The sequence below is a fragment of the Lolium perenne genome, chromosome 4 (assembly GCF_019359855.2).
Source record: "Lolium perenne isolate Kyuss_39 chromosome 4, Kyuss_2.0, whole genome shotgun sequence".
NCBI lineage: Eukaryota > Viridiplantae > Streptophyta > Magnoliopsida > Poales > Poaceae > Lolium > Lolium perenne.
This window is the reverse complement of record NC_067247.2, coordinates 221,562,194-221,585,050: the sequence shown is the minus strand read 5'-3', so window position 1 is coordinate 221,585,050 and position 22,857 is coordinate 221,562,194.

The following is a 22,857-nucleotide window of genomic DNA, read 5'->3' as shown; positions in this document are numbered from 1 at the left end:
GCGATAACCATGTTCCTGGGGACGCCATCAACACCTTGTTGAATATCATGTGAGTTGCTATGCATGTCCGTCTTGTCTGAAGTAAGGGAGATTTACCACTTATTTAATGGTTAGAGCATGCATAATGTTAGAGAAGAACATTGGGCCGCTAACTAAAGCCATGAATCATGGTGGAAGTTTCAGTTTTGGACAAATATCCTCAATCTCATATGAGAACATTAATTGTTGCTAAATGCTTATGCATTAAAGAGGAGTCCATTATCTGTTTTCTATGTTGTCCCGGTATGGATGTCTAAGTTGAGAATAATCAACAGCGAGAAATCCAATGCGAGCTTTCTCCTTAGACCTTTGTACAGGCGGCATAGAGGTACCCCTTTGTGACACTTGGTTAAAACATATGTATTGCGATGATAATCCCGGTAATCCAAGCTAATTAGGACAAGGTGCGGGCACTATTAGTATACTATGCACGAGGCTTGCAACTTGTAAGATATAATTTACATAATGCATATGCTTTATTACTACCGTTGACAAAATTGTTTCTTGTTTTCAAAACCAAAGCTCTAGCACAAATATAGCAATCAATGCTTCCCTCTGCGAAGGGCCTTTCTTTTACTTTTATGTTGAGTCAGTTCACCTATTTCTCTCCACCTCAAGAAGCAAACACTTGTGTGAACTGTGCATTGATTCCTACATACTTGCATATTGCACTTATTATATACTTTGCATTGACAACTATCCATGAGATATACATGTTATAAGTTGAAAGCAACCGCTGAAACTTAATCTTCCTTTGTGTTGCTTCAATACCTCTACTTTGATTTATTGCTTTATGAGTTAACTCTTATGCAAGACTTATTGATGCTTGTCTTGAAAGTACTATTCATGAAAAGTCTTTGCTTTATGATTCATTTGTTTACTCATGCCATTTACCATTGCTTTGATCGCTGCATTCATTACATATGCTTACAATAGTATGATCGAGGTTATGATGGCACGCCACTCTAGAAATTATCTTTGTTATCGTTTACCTACTCGGGACGAGCAGGAACTAAGCTTGGGGATGCTGATACGTCTCCGACGTATCGATAATTTCTTATGTTCCATGCCACATTATTGATGATACCTACATGTTTTATGCATACTTTATGTCATATTTATGCATTTTCCGGCACTAACCTATTAACGAGATGCCGAAGAGCCAGTTGCTGTTTTCTGCTGTTTTTGGTTTCAGAAATCCTAGTAAGGAAATATTCTCGGAATTGGACGAAATCAACGCCCAGGGGCCTATTTTCACACGAAGCTTCCAGAAGACCGAAGATGATACGAAGTGGGGCCACGAGGTGGTGACACACCAGGCCGGCGCGGCCTAGCCCTTGGCCGCGCCGACCTAGCGTGTGGGGCCCTCGTGTGGCCCCTTGTCCTATCTCCTCCGCCTACTTATAGCCTTCATCGCGAAACCCCCAGTACCAAGAGCCACGATACGGAAAACCTTCCAGAGACGCTGCCGCGGCCAATCCCATCTCGGGGGATTCAGGAGATCGCCTCCGGCACCCTGCCGGAGAGGGGAATCATCTCCCGGAGGACTCTTCACCGCCATGGTCGCCTCCAGAGTGATGAGTGAGTAGTTCACCGCTGGACTATGGGTCCATAGAAGTAGCTAGATGTTCGTCTGCTCCTAATTATGCTTCATTGTCGGGTCTTGTGAGCTGCCTAACATGATCAAGATCATCTATCTGTAATGCTATATGTTGTGTTTGTTGGGATCCGATGGATAGAGAATACTATGTTATGTTGATTATCAATTTATATCTATGTGTTGTTTATGATCTTGCATGCTCTCCGTTGTTAGTAGAGGCTCTGGCCAAGTTTTTGCTAGTAACTCCAAGAGGGGGTATTTATGCTCGATAGTGGGTTCATGCCTCCATTAAATGCAGGGACGTGTGATGAAAGTTCTTAGGTTGTTGATGTTCTGTTGCCACTAGGGATAAAACATCGATGCTATGTCCGAGGATGTAGTTGTTGATTACATTACGCACCATACTTAATGCAATTGTCTGTTGTTTGCAACTTAATACTGGAAGGGGTTCGGATGATAACCTAAAGGTGGACTTTTTAGGCATAGATGCATGCTGGATAGCGGTCTATGTACTTTGTCGTAATGCCCAATTAAATCTCACTATACTCATCATATCATGTATGTGCATGGTCATGCCCTCTCTATTTGTCAATTGCCCAACTGTAATTTGTTCACCCAACATGCTTATTCTTATGGGAGAGACACCTCTAGTGAACTGTGGACCCCGGTCCATTCTTTTAATCGAATACAATCTACTGCAATACTTGTTCTACTATTTTCTGCAAACAATCATCATCCACACTATACATCTAATCCTTTGTTACAGCAAGCCGGTGAGATTGACAACCTCACTGTTACGTTGGGGCAAAGTACTTTGTTTGTGTTGTGCAGGTTCCACGTTGGCGCCGGAATCCCTGGTGTTGCGCCGCACTACACTTCGCCGCCATCAACCTTCGACGTGCTTCTTGGCTCCTACTGGTCCAATAAACCTTGGTTTCTTACTGAGGGAAAACATGCCGCTGTACGCATCACACCTTCCTCTTGGGGTTCCCAACGGACGCGTGTTGAACGGAAAGACAATACGTCATCTACGCGCAGCAGTGGGATACCCAGTTCAAGCGCCTAGACCTGAAGAACACCGCTTCTAGAGATGTTGATTTTCAGTTTGGATATTTACCATCCTTAGATAAGTTCAGCCCGGACGGTGTTCTTAGCTGGTTGATACATGACTTGTCAGTGGCTGATCCCTTTGCTAGAGGGATATATGCAAGAGATGGGCCAATTTCTGCATAGTGTTACTTTAACTCCCTATATTTTGTACTGGTCTGAACAATATATTTTATCACTCGGTTAATGTACTTCAGACTTGATGTTATTCTTGTGAACATGGTCTAATATTCTAATGCTTTCGGGATGTATGTACTACTAGTGATATATATAGAAGCTAGCAATTGGTTGACATTATCTACTAAAAAAAAGCCTGTAACGGATGTTCACATTCAGTTCGTCAATGCTATTGTTCACAGAGGAAAGGTTTATTATTCACAGAGGCTGACATGTGGGACCCATGAGCCAGCAGAGTCCTCAACGTTTCAAAGGCGGCAGGCGATCCAAAAAAAAGGGAAGTAGCCACAAATTAGGGGTAAAAAATAACACCAAGAAAGGAAACTTTTTTGTAAATAGAGGACGACATGTGGGTCACATTTTGCAGCAGTGGTCTCAGCGTTTCAAAGGTGGCACGAGATCGAAAGAAAAAGACAAGTGACCAAATACTAGAGTTACGGGAAGTTTGTTACGTAAAAAAAGCTTACGGGATTACGTGGTGCTTAGGGGGGAAATTATGTTCCTAAAATCACGGGAGACAACCAAATCCGAACCAACAGAATCCACCCACGTCAGTCCGTAACTTTATCCCGTAATTTTTTTTACGTAGTTCTAGCATTATTGGACCAAATATCAGGAGCCAAAAATAACTCCAAGAAAAGAAACTTTACTGTACATAGAGGATGACATGCGGATCCCATTTTGCAGCAGCGGTCTCAACGTTTCCAAGGTGGCACGGGATCAGAAGAAAAAGAAGTAGCCAGAAATTAGGGGTAAAAAATAATATGTCCAAGAAAGGAAACTTTTATTCTACATAGAAGATGACTTGCGGGACCCACGTGCCAGCAGCTTCCTCAACGTTTCAGATGCGGCATGAGATCGAAAGAAAAAGGCAAGTGACTAAATATCAGGTGCCAAAAAAATCCAAAAAAAACTTTTATTGTACATAGAGGATGACATGCGGGTCCCATTTTGCAGCAGCGGTCTCAACGTTTCAAAGTTGACATGAGATCGAAAGAAAAAGGCAAGTGACAAATCTCAGGAGCCAAAAATAATCCACGAAAAGAAACTTTTATTGTACATAGAGGATGACATGTGGGTCCCATTTTGCAATAGCGGTCTCATAGTTTCCAAGGCGGCACAGGACCAAAAGAAAAAGGAAGTAGCCAGAAATAAGGGGGTCAAAAAATCCAAGAAAATAAAGATTTCAATTGGGCTGCATCTGGACATCTGGTCCTTCGAACTATCCTACTGGAAGCCTTTTGAATCGTACAATTTAAGCCCACTCCAAAACAGGAAAGTCCTATGCTTGGCAAAAAAAAAACAAGGAGATTCAACATATAAGTTTGTTTATGTAAAAACAAAGATTTAATTTATCCCTTTGCAATAGCTCAGAGCGAAATACACTGTTTATTGTCTGCAAAATAATCAAGATATCACATGTTTCTTGTACGGGGAGGCTAACATCAGGGACCCATGAGCCAGCAGAGTCATCAACGTTTTAAAGGCGGCAGGGGATCGAAGGAAAAAAGAAACCAAAAATCAGTTGGTAAAAATCCAAGAAAATAAACATTTATCGTTCTAAGAGGAAGACATGCGGGACCCTTGAGGCAGCAGCATCCTCAACCTTTGCATAAAGAGGATTTGTAGTACGGGGAGGCTGACAATGGGGACCCATGAGCCATCAGCGTCGTCAACGTTTTAATGGCGGCAGGAGATCGAAAGAAAAAATAAGCCAAAAATCAGTTGGTAAACAAAACCAAGAAAAGAAACATTTACCTTTCTAAGAAGATGACATGCGGGACCCATGAGGCAGCAGCACCCTCAACTATTCCAAGGCGGTAGGGGATCAAAAGAAAAAGGAAATAGCCAGAAATTAAGTATTGTAAAAACTAAATGCAACAATGGAAACTTTTATTGTTCATAGAGGATGACATGCGGGACCCATGAGCCAGCAGCTTCCTCAACGTTTCAAAGTCGGCATGAGATCGAAAGAAAAAGGCAAGTGACCAAATATCAGGAGCCAAAAATAATCCAAGAAAAGAAACTTTATTGTACATAGAGGATGACATGCGGGTCCCATTTTGCAGCAGCGGGATCAACGTTTCCAAGAAGGCACAGGAACAAAAAAAAATGAAGTAGCCAGAAATCAGGGGGTGAAAAAAATCCAAGAAAAGAAAGATTTCAATTGGGCTGCATTCGGACATCTGGCCTTCGAACTATCCTGCTGGGTCTTTTGACTCGTACAATTTCAGCCCACTAAAAAACAGGAAAGTTCGGATTTTTCCCAGAAAAAACAGTAAAGTCCTATGCTCCGCAAAAATAAAAAACAAGGAGATTCAACATATAAGTTTGTTTATGAAAAGCAAAGATTTAATTTATCCGTTTGCAATAGCTCAGAGCGAAGTACACTGTTTATTGTCTGCAAAATCATCAAGATATCACATGTTTCTTGTACGAGGAGGCTGATATCGGGGACCCATGAGCCAGCAGCGTCGTCAACGTTACAAAGGCGGCAGGGGATCGAAAAAAAATTAGTTGGTAAAAAATCCAAGAAAAGAAAACATTTATTTTTCTGAGAGGATGACCTGCAGGACCCATGAGGCAGCAGCATCCTCAACGTTTATTGTTTATAGAGGCTGACATGTGGGACCCGTGAGCCAGCAGCGTCGACAACGTTTTAAAGACGGCAGGAGATCGAAAGAAAATGTAAGCCAAAAATCAGTTGGTAAACAAAATCCAAGAAAAGCAATATTTACCGTTCTGAGAGGATGACATGCGGAACCAATGAGGCAGCAGCAACCTCAACGATTCCAAGGCCGCAGGGGATCAAAAAAAAAAAGGAATTAGCTAGAAATTAATTAGGGGTCAAAAATAAATCCACCAAAGGAAACTTTTATTGTTCATAGAGGATGACATGTGGGACCGTTCTGCCAACAACGTCCTCATCGTTTCAAAGGGGTCAGGGGATCAAAAGAAAAAGGCAAATAGCCAGAAATTAGGGGTAAAAAATAACTCCAAGAAAGGAAACTTTTATTGTTCGTAGAGGATGACATGCGGGACCCATGAGTGATACGTCGCAAACGTATCTATAATTTTTGATGTTCCATGCTTGTTTTACACCAATTACTATATTTTTTAAGGGACTAACCAATTAATAGTTGCAAAAGTGCACAAGTTCTTGGTTTCAACTTTGTTGTGCAGGAAATAGGCAAATATGGAAGGAAATAGCTCATTATGGTGAAATCTGGAATTTCCTGGAATCTGTCCCTGCTGAACACTTTTCAAAGATAGCTTCAAAACTCCATCAAAACAACGTCCAATGGAAAAGTCGTAAACTACAAAGTTGTAGAGAATTTCAAACCGAACAATTTGGACATCTTATTCATCCAGAACGGACAACGGGTAAATCCGGCAAAGCCGAATTACTGCGGAGGTTCGTGCAGTCTCGGGACTCCGAAAGTTGGTGACGTATTTGACACAAACTCTTTCCATACCCGGATATTTCGGCCCAGCCACGAGTTTTGAGGCTCATGAAGGACATAGGGTAGTCCTAGGAAGGTTCTAGAGGTGCCTAAGAGCCCTTGGATCAAAGGGATATCCATCCCATGGCCTAGATTGCATCTCCAACACTATATATTGATGGGAAACCCTATTTTTGGAGGCCCCCAAGCATTGTCACAAAAATCCTCCTCCTTGGCAGCAGCCAAGGAGGGGGAAACACTCATCTACACCCGCACCAACTCAAGGACGAAGAAGGCTAAGGGGCGGCGCTCCCCCATGATGCCGGCGGCGGGGAAGGAGTCGCCCGCGCCGGAGCTGGCGCCGCCCACGCCTCCGCCTCCTGGCGCTCCTCGCTGAGCCCCTCTCCGACGTCTTCACCGCCATCTCCATCACCAACTCCTCATTGTATTCAGTGGTCCTTCCTCTCACAAACCTCTGTACCGCCCTATGTAAACATGGTGTTTGATGCTATAAGTTATAATCATATAATCTATGTCATGTTGCCATAGTTTATTTGTTCAGTGATTGATTGGTTGTTCCTCTTTGGTTCATTAGAGTTGTATGTTGATATCTTACCATCCTTGGTGCCCATTATATTTGTGCACGCATGGATCAAACACCATAGGGTTGGTAGTACTTGTATACTAGAAGGGGGAAGTTCTGCCGGAGTGACAGAAACCCGAGGACGCGAACCGGATAGTTGCATGTATGGGAGTAAGAGGACCATTTACTTAAGGCTATGGTTGGGGAAACCTTAATGCTTCCTAGTATTTACGGATGTTTGCTAGCAAGCCAATCATATAGTACTTGTAATCCCGGAGGGAGAGAATGTATATTTAGCCTCTCCTACATAGAAAGATGCATCGAAGACATTGAACCCAAGATCCTCACTAATTGATCTTGGACAAAGCCAGCACTATTACCACCGCCTTTCCACACTCATGGTACTGTTAGTGATGCGGGGTGGCTTTCGGACACCTCCACCTCAAGACCGTCAAGTGCAGCCCCGCCTATCGTCGACGCTACACCATGGCCAAGGAGTCCCCCAAGTGGACCAACAACACAAACCCCCGCCATATATGTCAAGGTGAACTCTTTCCTCTCTATGGTTGACCTCAACACCAACTTGAATGGTATGCTACCTCATGCCTATCATCATTGTGTCTATAGGTGCCGACATCGACAAGGACCAAGAGAGAAGGAACTCCCATGGTGCAAGGAAGAGAGAAGAAGAAGAAGAAGAAGAAGGGAAGAAGAGAAGAAGGAAGAGGAAGAAGAGGCGGGAGGAAGAGGCCCAGCCGGCCCAGAGGCCGGCCAAACCGGGCCCCAGGCCGGCCAGGCCGGTCCCCGGGCCGTTCCGACCGGGCCCCAGACCGGATCCACCCCGGCGACAACCGGCATCGTACCGACGCTAAACCGGGAAACTTTTGCGAACTTCCCGGTCTGGCGCCTGGTTGACCGGCCCTGGCGCCAGGCCGTCCGGTCCCAGGCCCGGTTGGCACCCGGTTGGACCGGATTTCACGGGACTGACTCGACCGGAAACGGCCCGAGTCAATCAACCGCATACCTTTTCGGCCCAAGTTGCCTTGTACCTCTATATAAGCACCTAGGTCATCCCCTTTACCCCTTAGACAAGATTTAGGCTTAGATATGGATTTGAGCTTTGTCTCCCTAGGGTTTCATCCCCTTTGCATCAAGGCTACCCTTGTTGGATGATTGGATTTGGTGTGTGAGATTCTAGTACTACCCACTCTCTCTCCCACTCCTAGATTCATCTCCTTCACCAATCTCTCCGCTCGGAATTCTACCGCGCGTCTCTTCCGGGTTGATTCTATTGGCGTGGTCCATCGAGCCACGGGGGTAAGTATCGATTGTATCGGGTTGGTGTGCGTGCGTGAGTTCCTCGTGTTCTTCGTGTTCATCGTGTTCTTCGCGCTCTCCCTCTCCTTCCCCTTTGGATTTCGGGTCAACCGCAAGATCGGGCCACAAACGGGGTCTTAGACCACATCATATGGTATCAGCAGCTCTTGGTTACCGCGATTTTGACCCTCCACCCACCCGATTTCGTTTATAGAAAATTTTCCACAAAATCCCCAAAAATAGCCCCAAATTGCCTCTTGACCGATCTGTGATTTGGTTGCGTTCTGAGTGGTTTTGGTCCGTGGATTCGGTGTTGTTGTGCTTGATCTACTATTTCCCCAACTTTTAGCCTCCAATTCCATCGTTTCCAGTCGATTTGCTCTTTTGGTTTTGGTTTTGGGAAGAACAGGAGAGAGAAACGCGAAACCCGGTTGAGAAACCCGGTCAACCGGACCCCAGACCGGACCAGCCGGCCCAGCACCCGGTCGACCGGGCACCAACCGGATCAGCCGGTCCAAAACCCGGTCCAACCGGCCCCAGACCGGGCGCAGCTCCGCGCCCTCCTCCGAGCTCGATTTCGACCACCACCACCACCGACACCACCGCCATCATCGCAAGTTGTGTGTTCCGACACCGCCTAACATTTTCATCTAGGTATAACTTGCTCCCCACCTTGTAACCCCTCTTCTTTTGCGATCTATCCTATCGAGCATTGCTTATTGAGTGTTGCGAGACATTGCACGTGGCCCCGAGTGTGAGGTGTGTGTGTAGTGTGGAGTCAAGCTTCTAAGCAAAACTCGTGTGGCAAGATAGCAAATGCGAGCTAACGCTAACATAGGGCGAGAAAAAGCCGCCAAAACACAAAAAGAGCAAAAGAGTGCAAGTGCCACCATACATATACAAAAGAGTGTCAAGTGCCACCGAATACAAAAGAGAAAAAGCTTTTAAGCAAAAGAGAGATAAGAGAAGAGAGGCCGCGTGTGAATCTTGTTGTCTCTTCGTTTGCAACCAAAGCTTTGATCTCTTCTTGTGTTAGTGTGACACCGAGCACCCTTGCTTAAGGGCTTCTTACACTTTTTCGCTCATTCCTTGGTCGCACTAACCCCGTTCATCTCGTGTGTGCATTCCATATCTTTCCGTGTTTATAGTGATCATCGCTTTGACATTTGAATTTTTGGATTTCACCCACTCTTGACAATACACTTGATTTCAGATTTCGTCTTTTGGCTTTCCACCATACTCACCTAACACCATGTTTGCTAGCTTTTGCGTGTGCTTTTGTGTGAGTACCCGATACAATTGTTCTAACTCTCGGTTTTGTTGGATCACCCCAATCTTGTCATACCACGGTAAGGTTGCGGGGTAGTGTTCTTCCACTAACATACACCATATAGATCTTGTCGTGCTAACATGTATAGCGACGAAGAAGATACGGAGGAGTACACGGAGCACTTCGAGGAGAATACCTCTTCAAGCGCCGCGGATGTGGAGGAACATGTGGAGCTTGACACCGACTCTAGCTCCGCAAGCATCATCGACATGTTCGACTTCGACGAGCTCTACATCGACAATGGCTCGTCAACCATCGACGACATGGTGGAGCACCACCTTGAGGACGACTTCGACGAGCTCTACATCGACAATGGCTCACCAAGCATGGACAACATGGTGGAGCAACACCACGAGTACGACATCGACGACATGGTGGAGCAATGCCACGCCTTCGACATCTTCGACATGGTGGAGCAACGCCACGCCTACGACATCGACACCGTGGCGGAGCCTCACCTTGACTCCACCTTGAGCAACGCCTACTTGGCCAATGGAGCTACATATGAGGATAGAGGACCTCCACCATGGCACCATCATATGGATCATCAAGAGCGTCCTCATCATGATCGTCATCGACACACTTCTTCGAGCTCCACAAGGCGCCACCATGAGAGTGCTTATGCACAAGATCATCGACATCAGGGACATCATATGGAACTTCAAGAGTGTCCCCAACATGATCGTCATCGACACTCTTCTACAAGCTCCACAAGGCGCCGCAAGCAACATGCCAAGTCGCATGAGCCATCATCTAGGCATGGCAAGGACCATCATCAACTCACACCATCTCATGATAGTCGTCGACCACTACCACCTCATGGTCTACATCGACATACGTCACCACATGAGCTTCGCCGCCACAAGCCACTTCATGATCGCCATCGACCAACATCTTCCACGAGTCTTCGACGACACCACTCAAGCCATGTTGATGATGCACGAAAACGAGAGCCTCGACATAAAGATGACAAACACCATCATAGGGTGTCTACCACTCCAAGGATGGAGAGGGCACATCAAGAAGACCTTCCTCATAAGGCGACTTCTCCCTCTTGTGCCACCACCACAATGGCCCCTACCTCGTCACATGCCTATGGACTCCGATGCTACAAGTGCAAGCAACAAGGCCACCGCCCACGGGAATGTCCCAATCTCCTATGTGAGGTATGCAAGGCCAAGGGTCACGAGGCATGGTAATGCACAAATCCAAGCGCCAAGACGCTCTACTTCGACGAGCTACAAGCCCAAGCCACCAAGAAGCCTACGACGCCCACACTTTAAGATGAAGACCTCCAAGGCAATCGAAAGGATGATGTGGATCCGAGCCTAGCTCTCCACAACACTACGGCGCCACCGATAGAGGACGACTTGGGGGGCGATGGAGTTGAGTTGGTTGAGCATGGGAATTTCCCTTCAACCAAGGAGGCGCATGGAGATGAGAAAGTCGAGCCTACTCCCCTATGCTTGATTGATGAGTTGGTACCAATCCCATGTGAGCATGAGAGCCACTTAGCCCACTTGAGTGAGAGTGATAGTGAGTTGAGTGACTTCCACCCCATATGTGAGTTTGAGTGCTTCCATGTGGAGGACATGAGTGAAACACAAAGTGAGTTGAGAGAGGTAGATGATAGGTCCATGGAGGACATCGCATTTGCTAACACATTAACCTCTCCCTCGTTTGTATCTTCTTATGTTGCACTAGGTTCCAAGGAGGACGAATTCCCGCTCATGGAGACGATGTACATGGTGCATGAAGATGATGATATCTCACCATGCTTGCTCCAAGATGGACATGTCGACCAGATGGATCCTCCTACTTCCACAACACCTACTTCAAATGAGTCGGCCTACAAAGGTAACAACATAGGTGTTGATGATGCCATGATCCCACTAGTGGACATGATGACTTATGAGTGCATGCATGATCTTGATGATACATTTGCTACGTCACATGCTACTTTCACTTTACCATGTGATGCTTTGCTTGATAACATTGTTGATCATATGAAATTGCTTGCTTGTGATACCATGAACATGCCATGCTATGAGAGTTTCACGTTTTCCCCGCTTGCTTGCCATGATAATGATTATGATAATACTTGTGTTGTGCCACCCTTGATGAACACTTGCTCTTTACATAGGGTTGTCGACAACAATGATAACTTGTTGAACATGATTTGCCCAAAATGTTTGCACCATTCCATGATCCTTGCATCCAAAATTGTGAACAATTGCTCTTTCTTATGCTTGGTATGCAAGAATGCTTATTTCATTGTCCACGAGATGGCCCCCATAGCCTTCTCACTTTTTGATGATCATGAGTTACCACATGCCATGAATGCACCTTCTTGCCATATGCACCATCGCCATGCATTTCATACTATCTTGATTGACACTAATGGTGACGTGCACAAGACATGGAACATCATGATGGATGATGTGTTCCTCTACCATGCACACACGCTTTTTGTTTTCTCTTTTGTGTATATAGGTACCCGAATGACAAGTTCCACCGCTACAGAGCATGAGCTCACGAAACGCGCAATAGAGAGCTACCCCACCAAGGACGAACTCCATCACCAAACCCGTGGGATTCACACCGAAGGGTATGTTTCCCAACGCCTTCGCCCTCGTGTCTTTCCGACATGTCTTGTCGAGCTTTCGGTTTGGTCCAATTCCTCATCACCTCTTTTGCTTCTTATGCAACATATGTTGACACATCTTGTTGGCACAATGATTGTTGTATGTCTTGATGATATCATCATACACTCCACGAATCTCAAGGACCATGTCATACATGTGAGAGACACCTTATGCATCTTGTGCCACATGTCACTCATAAAGTTGCTCTTCTTTGGATTTCTCATTTCATCTTTGGCAATTGAAATGGATTCTTTGACACTTGAGGATACCCATACTTGGCTCACGCCAACCATACTTTCCCAAGCTAGAAGTTTCCATCTCTTTTCCATTGCACATAACAATTTTGCCCAAAATTTTGCCTCCGATACTTGACTTTTGATTGTTCCATTTGTGTGGGACAATGCTACACATCAGATTTTTGACACTTTACAAACCAAAATTTTACATGCACAAATTTTTGCCCTACCAAATTTTGGATACATCGACACTCTTTTGGTTCCCATTTTTGCCAAATGCCTCTTGGAGAAACGACTTGATGCTTCGTATTTGATTGAGAGCCTCTTGTTCGCCGATCACCAAATTGGCATCCACAAGCTTTCCATTCGCAAGTTGTTTTTCCCCAAGTTCTTCTTCGACCGCGACTTTGTCCATCCATTACTACATGGGAGAACCGTCATGGCCTACATCATCGTTGAGGAGGAACAAGAGTCGAGGACGACTCTTCCCCAAGGGGGGGGAGATGATGCGGGGTGGCTTTCGGACACCTCCACCTCAAGACCGTCAAGTGCAGCCCCGCCTATCGTCGACGCTACACCATGGCCAAGGAGTCCCCTAAGTGGACCAACAACACAAACCCCCGCCATATATGTCAAGGTGAACTCTTTACTCTCTATGGTCGACCTCAACACCAACTTGAATGGTATGCTACCTCATGCCTATCATCATTGTGTCTATAGGTGCCGACATCGACAAGGACCAAGAGAGAAGGAACTCCCATGGTGCAAGGAAGAGAGAAGAAGAAGAAGGGAAGAAGAGAAGAAGGAAGAGGAAGAAGAGGCGGGAGAAAGAGGCCCAGCCGGCCTAGAGGCCGGCCAAACCGGGCCCCAGGCCGGCCAGGCCGGTTCCAGGGCCGGTCCGACCGGGCCCCAGACCGGATCCACCCCGGCGACAACCGGCATCGTACCGACGCCAAACCGGGAAACTTTTGCGAACTTCCTGGTCTGGCGCCCGGTTGACCGGCCCTGGCGCCAGGCCGTCCGGTCCCAGGCCCGGTTGGACCGGATTTCACGGGACTGACTCGACCGGAAACGGCCCGAGTCAATCAACCGCATACCTTTTCGGCCCAAGTTTCCTTGTACCTCTATATAAGCACCTAGGTCATCCCCTTTACCCCTTAGACAAGATTTAGGCTTAGACATGGATTTGAGCTTTGTCTCCCTAGGGTTTCATCCCCTTTGTATCAAGGCTACCCTTGTTGGATGATTGGATTTGGTGTGTGAGATTCTAGTGCTACCCACTCTCTCTCCCACTCCTAGATTCATCTCCTTCACCAATCTCTCCGCTCGGAATTCTACCGCGCGTCTCTTCCGGGTTGATTCTATTGGCGTGGTCCATCGAGCCACGGGGGTAAGTATCGATTGTATCGGGTTGGTGTGCGTGCGTGAGTTCCTCGTGTTCATCGTGTTCTTCGCGCTCTCCCTCTCCTTCCCCTTTGGATTTCGGGTCAACCGCAAGATCGGGCCACAAACGGGGTCTTAGACCACATCAGTTAGTTTAGTTTGTTTTATTGCTGCAGCATTAACATTTATTCCGTGTATTTTATTGTTCTGCAAAGTCACCTCTCATACCCGTTATCGCTCTAGTTTTATTTCCTAGATATTGCAAACGCTTAGTGTGCGTAGAGTTGTATTAGTGGTTGGTAGAACTTGAGAGAATGTTTATCCTACCTTTAGCTCCTCGTTGGGTTCGACACTCTTACTTATCGAAAAGGCTACAAACGATCCCCTATATTTGTGGGATATCAAGACCTTTTTTGGCGCCGTTGCCGGGGAGCCATAGAGTAGGTGAATATTTTCGTGTGCACTTGTTTGCTTTATCTCTAAGTAGTTTTAGTTCCTGTACCTAGTTGTTCTCTATCTCTTGTATGGATAGAGAATGCGAATTAAAAAAAAAATAGTTGTACTTCTTATATAAAAAAATAAAAAATGTTTTCAGAAAAAAAAAGTGATTGGAAAGATGAGTAATGGTGAATTGGGGGTCGACCTTGAACACTTGTGTTCATGCCTGCAAAACCAAAACAATTCTTTCCATGGAAGCTTTTCATTAAAAACTTGTAAATAGTGTATATAGTGTATATAGTGTACATATCCCGCTGTAAATAGAATGTATAGATAGCCCCTAGTTTGTTATGCAAGTTTGTCACTATGCTGTCTAGAAAACACATTTCATGTGCTCCACTGTAGAAAATATTAAAAATCACCAGAACGTGATCTTGATCTGAAATTTCTTGAGTGCATAGTAGTGCTTGCTATCTAACTTTCGTTAGTTCTGACTTTTCTGATTTGAGGAACGTAGACAGATCTAATAATTCAATCTTTACGGACTGATTCTGTTGAGATAGATTTCCTGTGCTGTGCTGCAAAAATTCGTGAAAAATCTCAGTATGGCATTTTGATCTGAAATTTTTTTTGTGCATAGACCTGAGGTTATGATCTGTCTTTCATTAATCATGAGTTTTTCGATTTGAGCTACGTAACTATCTCATTGAGTGACATCTTTATAGAGTGTTCAGTTTTGACAGATTTCTATTCTCTTTGTTTAAATATTGTACTTAGGATTCAAAAGTTTCCTTCGTTTTCGACGTACGATTGAAATAATAAGAAACCTTAGTATTACAGTGGCTAAATATTTGATAGATTTTATAGAAATTAGGGATACTTGAACACTTGTGGATTTTATTTAATGAGTACTAACCTACTAATGAGTTTTGTGAAGCTTTATGTGGATGCAGTTTTTAAGTTCCAATCAATATGGTGATATGAGATGAGCAAGAGGATGCAAGAGCTCAAGCTTGGGGATGTGTAGATGGATCCCAAGAGAATATTCAAGAAGATGCAAATATCTAAGCTTGGTGATGCCCAAGGCATCCCCCTATTCATCAACCAACATTAGGTTGTCTCCTTCAAACTCAATATTACCCATCCACATGTAAGCATTGTATATAGTTGCTTTTATTATCTTTGGTTTCATCCTATTTAGTTTTATTAGGTTCTTTATTAGGTTCTTGTTTCTTTGTCAGTTTCACTTATAATTGGAAAACAACAAAAAAGGGGGGGTTTGAGAGCTCCATCAAATAATCATGCCCATCTTAAATGGCTATAAAGAAAGAACTTTATGGGAGACAACCCAATATGTTTATATTTCTGTTATTTACTGCTTTGTTGTGTCTTGGAAGTCATTACTACTGTAATGACCTCTCCTTATCATGTTTGTTTTGTTTTTGTGCCAAGAATTGCCTCTAATGGTAAGAAAGTGGTATTTGGGGGATTTGCAATCTTGTTTACTGTTTCTGGTTCGTCACAAGAAAAATCGCCAAAAATCACCAGAACGTAAGTTTGAGCTTCCAATTTACGAGCATCTTCCCCAGGTATTTTTCTAACTATCATTAGTTCAGAGTTTTCCGAGTTACGCAGCGTAACTATTTTTCAAAAATCAATTTTGACGAACTGTTCTGTTTTGACAGATTCTTGCACTGTTTTGCATTTGCATCTTTTTGCCCACCTTTTTGAGTTCTCTTGATCAAAGAACCTTATTGAAGTTGTGCTATAGTAGCTAATGCTTATTAAAATGCTTTTCATATGTCATACTGAACTTTGTAGATTTGATTAATATTATCATTGCACTAACGCTGCTAATGAGATTTGTGATGAGTTTTGTATGAAGGAAGTTTTCAAGTGTAGAAAAGAAGAATGATGAGATGAGATGAAGAATGGACAAAAGCTCAAGCTTGGGGATGCCCATGTCACCCCAAGATATATTCAAGAAGTACAAGCGTCAAAGCTTGGGGATGCCCAAGGCATCCCCTTCTTCATCAATAAAAATATCAGGTCCTGTTTCTGTTCACTATATTTTTATTGCTTCATATACTATGTGTTATTTTTGGAGCGTCTTTATTTTTTGTTGTGTATTTTATTTTCAATAAAGTGGGCACCATCATACCATGTTTGTTTGGGAGAGAGACACGCTCCGTTTTAATTGTATGAACACTCTAGTTTTCACTCTTATTGTTCAACGAGCGTTTTATTTTTGCTAGTACTGCGTTTAGATCTGGTTTTTCACTCCTATTTTGTTCAGAGCATGTTAGTATGCTTCAGTTATATATTATTAGCTGTCTGATATTTAATGAATATTATAAATGAGAGTTGTTTCCAATAAGTTGATTGGTGTTGGATACGAGTAAAAAGGTTTCATATTAATAGTGATGCAAATGGAAGATCTCCTCTGATGTTTCAATTGGGTTGAATTGATCATTTAGTTTAGACTTTTAATATCACCATATGCTTTAATTAATAAGTTTTGTCGCTATGCATGATTATGACCATTATTGCTCTCTTAGTTGGTCGCTATCTTTCTTTTTGCTAGCCTTCATTATGTACTGAGTATGATCTCTACTCGTGCATCCAACCACCAAAAACCAAAATATGCCAAAAGTGTCCACAATACCTACCTATATGTGGTATTTCACCGCCACTCCAAGTAAATTTACATGTGCTACCTTTAAAATCTTCAAAATAATTCCTTGTTTTTGCAATACATAGCTCATGGGAAAGTAGCCTAAAAAAAATATTGTGGTGAGGAATATGTCACTTATGTATCTTAGTCCTTATAAGTTGCTTGTTGTGTGGCAACCATGCTGACATGGGGACACCATCATCATATTTTTGATAAATATCATGTGAGTTACTATGCATATCCGTCTTGTCTGAAGTAAAGGAGATAACCATAATAAAATGTTAGAGTATGCATATTGTTAGAGAAGAACATTGTGCCGCTAACCAAAGCCATGTTTACATGGTGGAAGTTTCAGCATGGACATTAAAACCTCAAAAATCTCTTATGAGAAATTTATGTTGCCAAAAGCTTTAAGCTTAAAGAGGAGTCCATTTGTCTGTTATCCGTGTTGTCCCGGTATGGATGTCTAAGTTGAGAATAATCAAAAGCGAGAAATCCAATGCGAACTTTCTCCTTAGACCTTTGTACAGGTGGCATGGAGGTACCCCTTTGTGAAACTTGGTTGAAACATATGTAATGCAATGATAATCCATGGAAATCCGAGCTAATTAGGACAAGGTGCGGGCACTATTAGTATTCGATGCATGAGGCTTGCAACTTATAGGAAGTTTTATACATAACCTATATTACTTATTGCTACCGTTGACACAATTGCCTCTCTTAAAATTTTATATCTCTATGTTTTCAAAATAAAAAGCTCTAGAACATGTTTAATCTCTGCTTCCCTCTGCGAAGGGCCATTCTTTTACTTTTATGTTGAGTCTTCATCTTCTAAGTTATATGCACCGTCTTATGAGAGCATAGTTGTCATTCTTAGTTCTATGTGCATGGTCCCAAAATTATTATTGATTGAATCATGAATGTGTTATTACTTGTTCTTAAATTATTTGTATCTAGTCATCCTTTGAACTTTGAAGGTGCATGTCACCTAAAAAATTATTATTTTTATCACTTACCTACTCGAGCACGAGCAGGAGTTAAGCTTGGGGATGTTGATACGTCGCAAACGTATCTATAATTTTTGATGTTCCATGCTTGTTTTACACCAATTACTATATGTTTTAAGGGACTAACCTATTAATAGTTGCAAAAGTGCACAAGTTCTTGGTTTCAACATTGTTGTGCAGGAAATAGGCAAATATGGAAGGAAATAGCTCATTATGGTGAGAATCTGGAATTTCCCGGAATCTGTCCCTGCTGAACACTTTTCAAAGATCGCTTCGAAACTCCATCAAAACGACGTCCAATGGAAAAGTCGTAAACTACAAAGTTGTAGAGAATTTCAAACCGAACAATTTGGACATCTTATTCGTCTAGAACAGACAACGTATGCACCCGCCAGAGCAGAATTACTGCGGAGGTTTGTGCAGTCTCGGGACTCCGAAAGTTGGTGACGTATTTGACACAAACTCTTTCCATACCCGGATATTTCAGCCCAGCCACGAGTTGTGAGGCTCATGAATGACAGAGGGTAGTCCTAGGAAGGTTCTAGAGGTGCCCAAGATCCCTTGGATCAAAGGGGCATCCATCTCATGGCCTAGATTGCATCTCCAACACTATATATTGATGGGAAACCCTATTTTTGGAGGCCCCTAAGCATTGTCACGAAAATCCTCCTCTTTGGCAGCAGCCAAGGAGGGGGAAACACTCATCTACACCAGCACCAACTCAAGGAAGAAGAGGGCTAAGGGTCGGCGCTCCCCCATGATGCCGGCGGCGGGGAAGGAGTCCCCCGCGCCGGCGCCGGCGCCGCCCACGCCTCCGCCCCCCGGCGCTCTTGGCTGAGCCCCTCTCCGATGTCTTCACCGCCATCTCCAACTCCTCATTGTATTCAGTGGTCCGTCCTCTCACAAACCTATGTACCGCCAATCATATAGTACTTAAGGCTATGGTTGGGGAAACCGGATAGTTGCATGTATGGGAGTAAGAGGACCATTTACTTAAGGCTATGGTTGGGAAAAACCTTAATGCTTGCTAGTATTTACGGATGTTTGCTAGCAAGCCAATCATATAGTACTTGTAATCCCGGAGGGAGAGCATGTATATTTAGCCTCTCCTACATAGAAAGCTGCATCGAAGACATTGAACTCAAGATCCTCACTAATTGATCTTGGACAAAGCCACCACTATTACCACCGCCTTTCCACACTCATGGTACTGTTAGTTTAGTTTGTTTTATTGCTGCAGCATTAACATTTATTCCATGTATTTTATTGTTCTGCAAAGTCACCTCTCATACCCGTTATCGCTCTAGTTTTATCTCCGAGATATTGCAAACGCTTAGTGTGCGTAGAGTTGTATCAGTGGTTGGTAGAACTTGAGAGAATGTTTATCCTACCTTTAGCTCCTCATTGGGTTCGACACTCTTACTTATTGAAAAGGCTACAAACGATCCCTTATACTTGTGGATATCAATAAGCCAGCAGCTTACTCAGCGTTTCAAAGGCGGCATGAGATCGAAAGAAAAAGGCAAGTGACCAAATATCAGAAGCCAAAAATAATCCAAGATTTATTGTACATAGAGGATGACATGCGGGTCCCATTTTGCAGCTGTGGTCTCATTGTTTCAAATGCGTCTTGAGATCAAAAGAAAAAGAAGTAGCTAGAAATTAGGGGCTCAAAAAAATCCAAGAAAGAAAGTTGATGGACATAGAGGATGACATGCGGGTCCCGTGAGCCAGCAGCTTACTCAACGTTTCCAAGGCGGCAGGGGATCAAAAGAAAAAGGAAATAGCCAAAAATCAGAGGGTGAAAAAAAATCCAAGAAAATAAACTTTTATAGCACATAGAGGACGACATGCGGGTCCCATGAGCCAGCAGGTTCCTCAACGTTTCAAACGTGGCATGAGATCGAAAGAAAAAGGCAAGTGACTGATACGTCTCCGACGTATCGATAATTTCTTATGTTCCATGCCACATTATTGATGATACCTACATGTTTTATGCATACTTTATGTCATATTTATGGATTTTCCGGCACTAACCTATTAACGAGATGCCGAAGAGCCAGTTGCTGTTTTCTACTGTTTTTGGTTTCAGAAATCCTAGTAAGGAAATATTCTCGGAATTGGACAAAATCAACGCCCAGGGGCATATTTTGCCACGAAGTTTCCAGAAGACCGAAGAGGAGACGAAGTGGGGCCACGAGGTGGCCACACCACAGGGCAGCGCGGCCCAAGCCCTGGCCGCGCCGACCTAGTGTGTGGGCCCCTCGTGCGGCCCCCTGACCTGCCCTTCTGCCTACAAATAGTCTTCGTCGCGAAACCCCCAGTACCGAGAGCCACGATACGAAAAACCTTCCAGAGACGCCGCCGCCGCCAATCCCATCTCGAGGGATTCAAGAGATCGCCTCCGGCACCCTGCCGGAGAGGGGAATCATCTCCCGGAGGACTCTTCACCGCCATGGTCGCCTCCGGAGTGATGAGTGAGTAGTTCACCCCTGGACTATGGGTCCATAGCAGTAGCTAGATGGCCGTCTTCTCCTAATTATGCTTCATTGTCGGGTCTTGTAAGCTGCCTAACATGATCAAGATCATCTATCTGTAATGCTACATGTTGTGTTTGTGTGGATCCGATGGATAGAGAATACTATGTTATGTTGATTATCAATTTATATCTATGTGTTGTTTATCATCTTGCATGCTCTCCGTTATTAGTAGAGGCTCTGGCCAAGTTTTTACTCTTAACTCCAAGAGGGAGTATTTATGCTCGATAGTGGGTTCATGCCTCCATTAAATGCAGGGACGTGATGAGAAAGTTCTAAGGTTGTGGATGTGCTGTTGCCACTAGGGATAAAACATTGATGCTATGTCCGAGGATGTAGTTATTGATTACATTACGCACCATACTTAATGCAATTGTCTGTTGTTTGCAACTTAATACTGGAAGGGGTTCGGATGATAACCTGAAGGTGGACTTTTTAGGCATAGATGCATGCTGGATAGCGGTCTATGTACTTTGTTGTAATGCCCAATTAAATCTCACTATACTCATCATATCATGTATGTGCATGGTCATGCCCTCTCTATTTGTCAATTGCCCAACTGTAATTTGTTCACCCAACATGCTTATTCTTATCGGAGAGACACCTCTAGTGAACTGTGGACCCCGGTCCATTCTTTTAATCGAATACAATCTACTGCAATACTTGTTCTACTGTTTTCTGCAAACATCATCATCCACACTATACATCTAATCCTTTGTTACAGCAAGCCGGTGAGATTGACAACCTCACTGTTTCGTTGGGGCAAAGTACTTTGGTTGTGTTGTGCAGGTTCCGCGTTGGCGCCGGAATCCCTGGTGTTGCGCCGCACTACATCTCGCCGCCATCAACCTTCAACGTGCTTCTTGGCTCCTACTGGTTCGATAAACCTTGGTTTCTTACTGAGGGAAAACTTGCCGATGTACGCATCACACCTTCCTCTTGGGGTTCCCAACGGTCGCGTGTTGTACGCGTATCAAGACTATTTTCTGGCGCTGTTGCCGGGGAGATCAAGACACGCTGCAAGGGAAGTCTCCACAATCCAATCTCTTTACTTTGTTTTTGTCTTGCTTTATTTTATTTACTACTTTGTTTGCTGCATTATATCAAAACACAAAAAAATTAGTTGCTAGTTTTACTTTATTTACTGTCTTGCACTCTATATCAAAAACACCAAAAAAATTAGTTACTTGCATTTACTTTATCTAGTTTGCTTTATTTACTATTGCTAAAATGGGTACTCCTGAAAATACTAAGTTCTGTGACTTCACAACCACAAATAATAATGATTTCTTATGCACACCTATTGCTCCACCTGCTACTACAGCAGAATTCTTTGAAATTAAACCTGCTTTACTGAATCTTGTTATGCGAGAGCAATTTTCTGGTGTTAGTTCTGATGATGCTGCTGCCCATCTCAATAATTTTGTTGAATTGTGTGAAATGCAAAAGTATAAAGATGTAGATGGTGATATTATAAAATTAAAATTGTTCCCTTTCTCATTAAGAGGAAGAGCTAAAGATTGGTTGCTATCTCTGCCTAAGAATAGTATTGATTCATGGACTAAATGCAAGGATGCTTTTATTGGTAGATATTATCCCCCTGCTAAAATTATATCTTCGAGGAGTAGCATAATGAATTTTAAACAATTGTTTAATGAGCATGTTGCCCAAGCTTGGGAAAGAATGAAATCTTTGGTTAAAAATTGCCCAACCCATGGACTGACTACTTGGATGATCATCCAAACCTTTTATGCAGGACTGAATTTCTCTTCGCGGAACCTATTGGATTCAGCTGCTGGAGGTACCTTTATGTCCATCACTCTTGGTGAAGCAACAAAGCTTCTTGATAATATGATGATTAATTACTCCGAATGGCACATGGAAAGAGCTCCACAAGGTAAAAAGGTAAATTCTGTCGAAGAAACCTCCTCCTTGTGAATGGTAGGACTAATGTTGATCCTAATAATGTTCCGTTAGCTTCATTGGTTGCTCAAGAAGAACATGTTGATGTAAACTTCATTAAAAATAATAATTTCAACAACAATGCTTATCGGAACAATTCTAGTAACAACTATAGGCCATATCCTTATAATAATGGCAACGGCTATGGTAATTCTTATGGGAATTCTTACAACAATAATAGGAACACACCCCCTGGACTTGAAGCTATGCTTAAAGAATTTATTAGTACACAAACTGCTTTTAACAAATCTGTTGAAGAAAAGCTTGGGAAAATTGATATACTTGCTTCTAAAGTCGATAGTCTTGCTGCTGATGTTGATCTTTTGAAATCGAAAGTTATGCCTAATGAAAATCATAATAATAAAATTGTTACTACAGC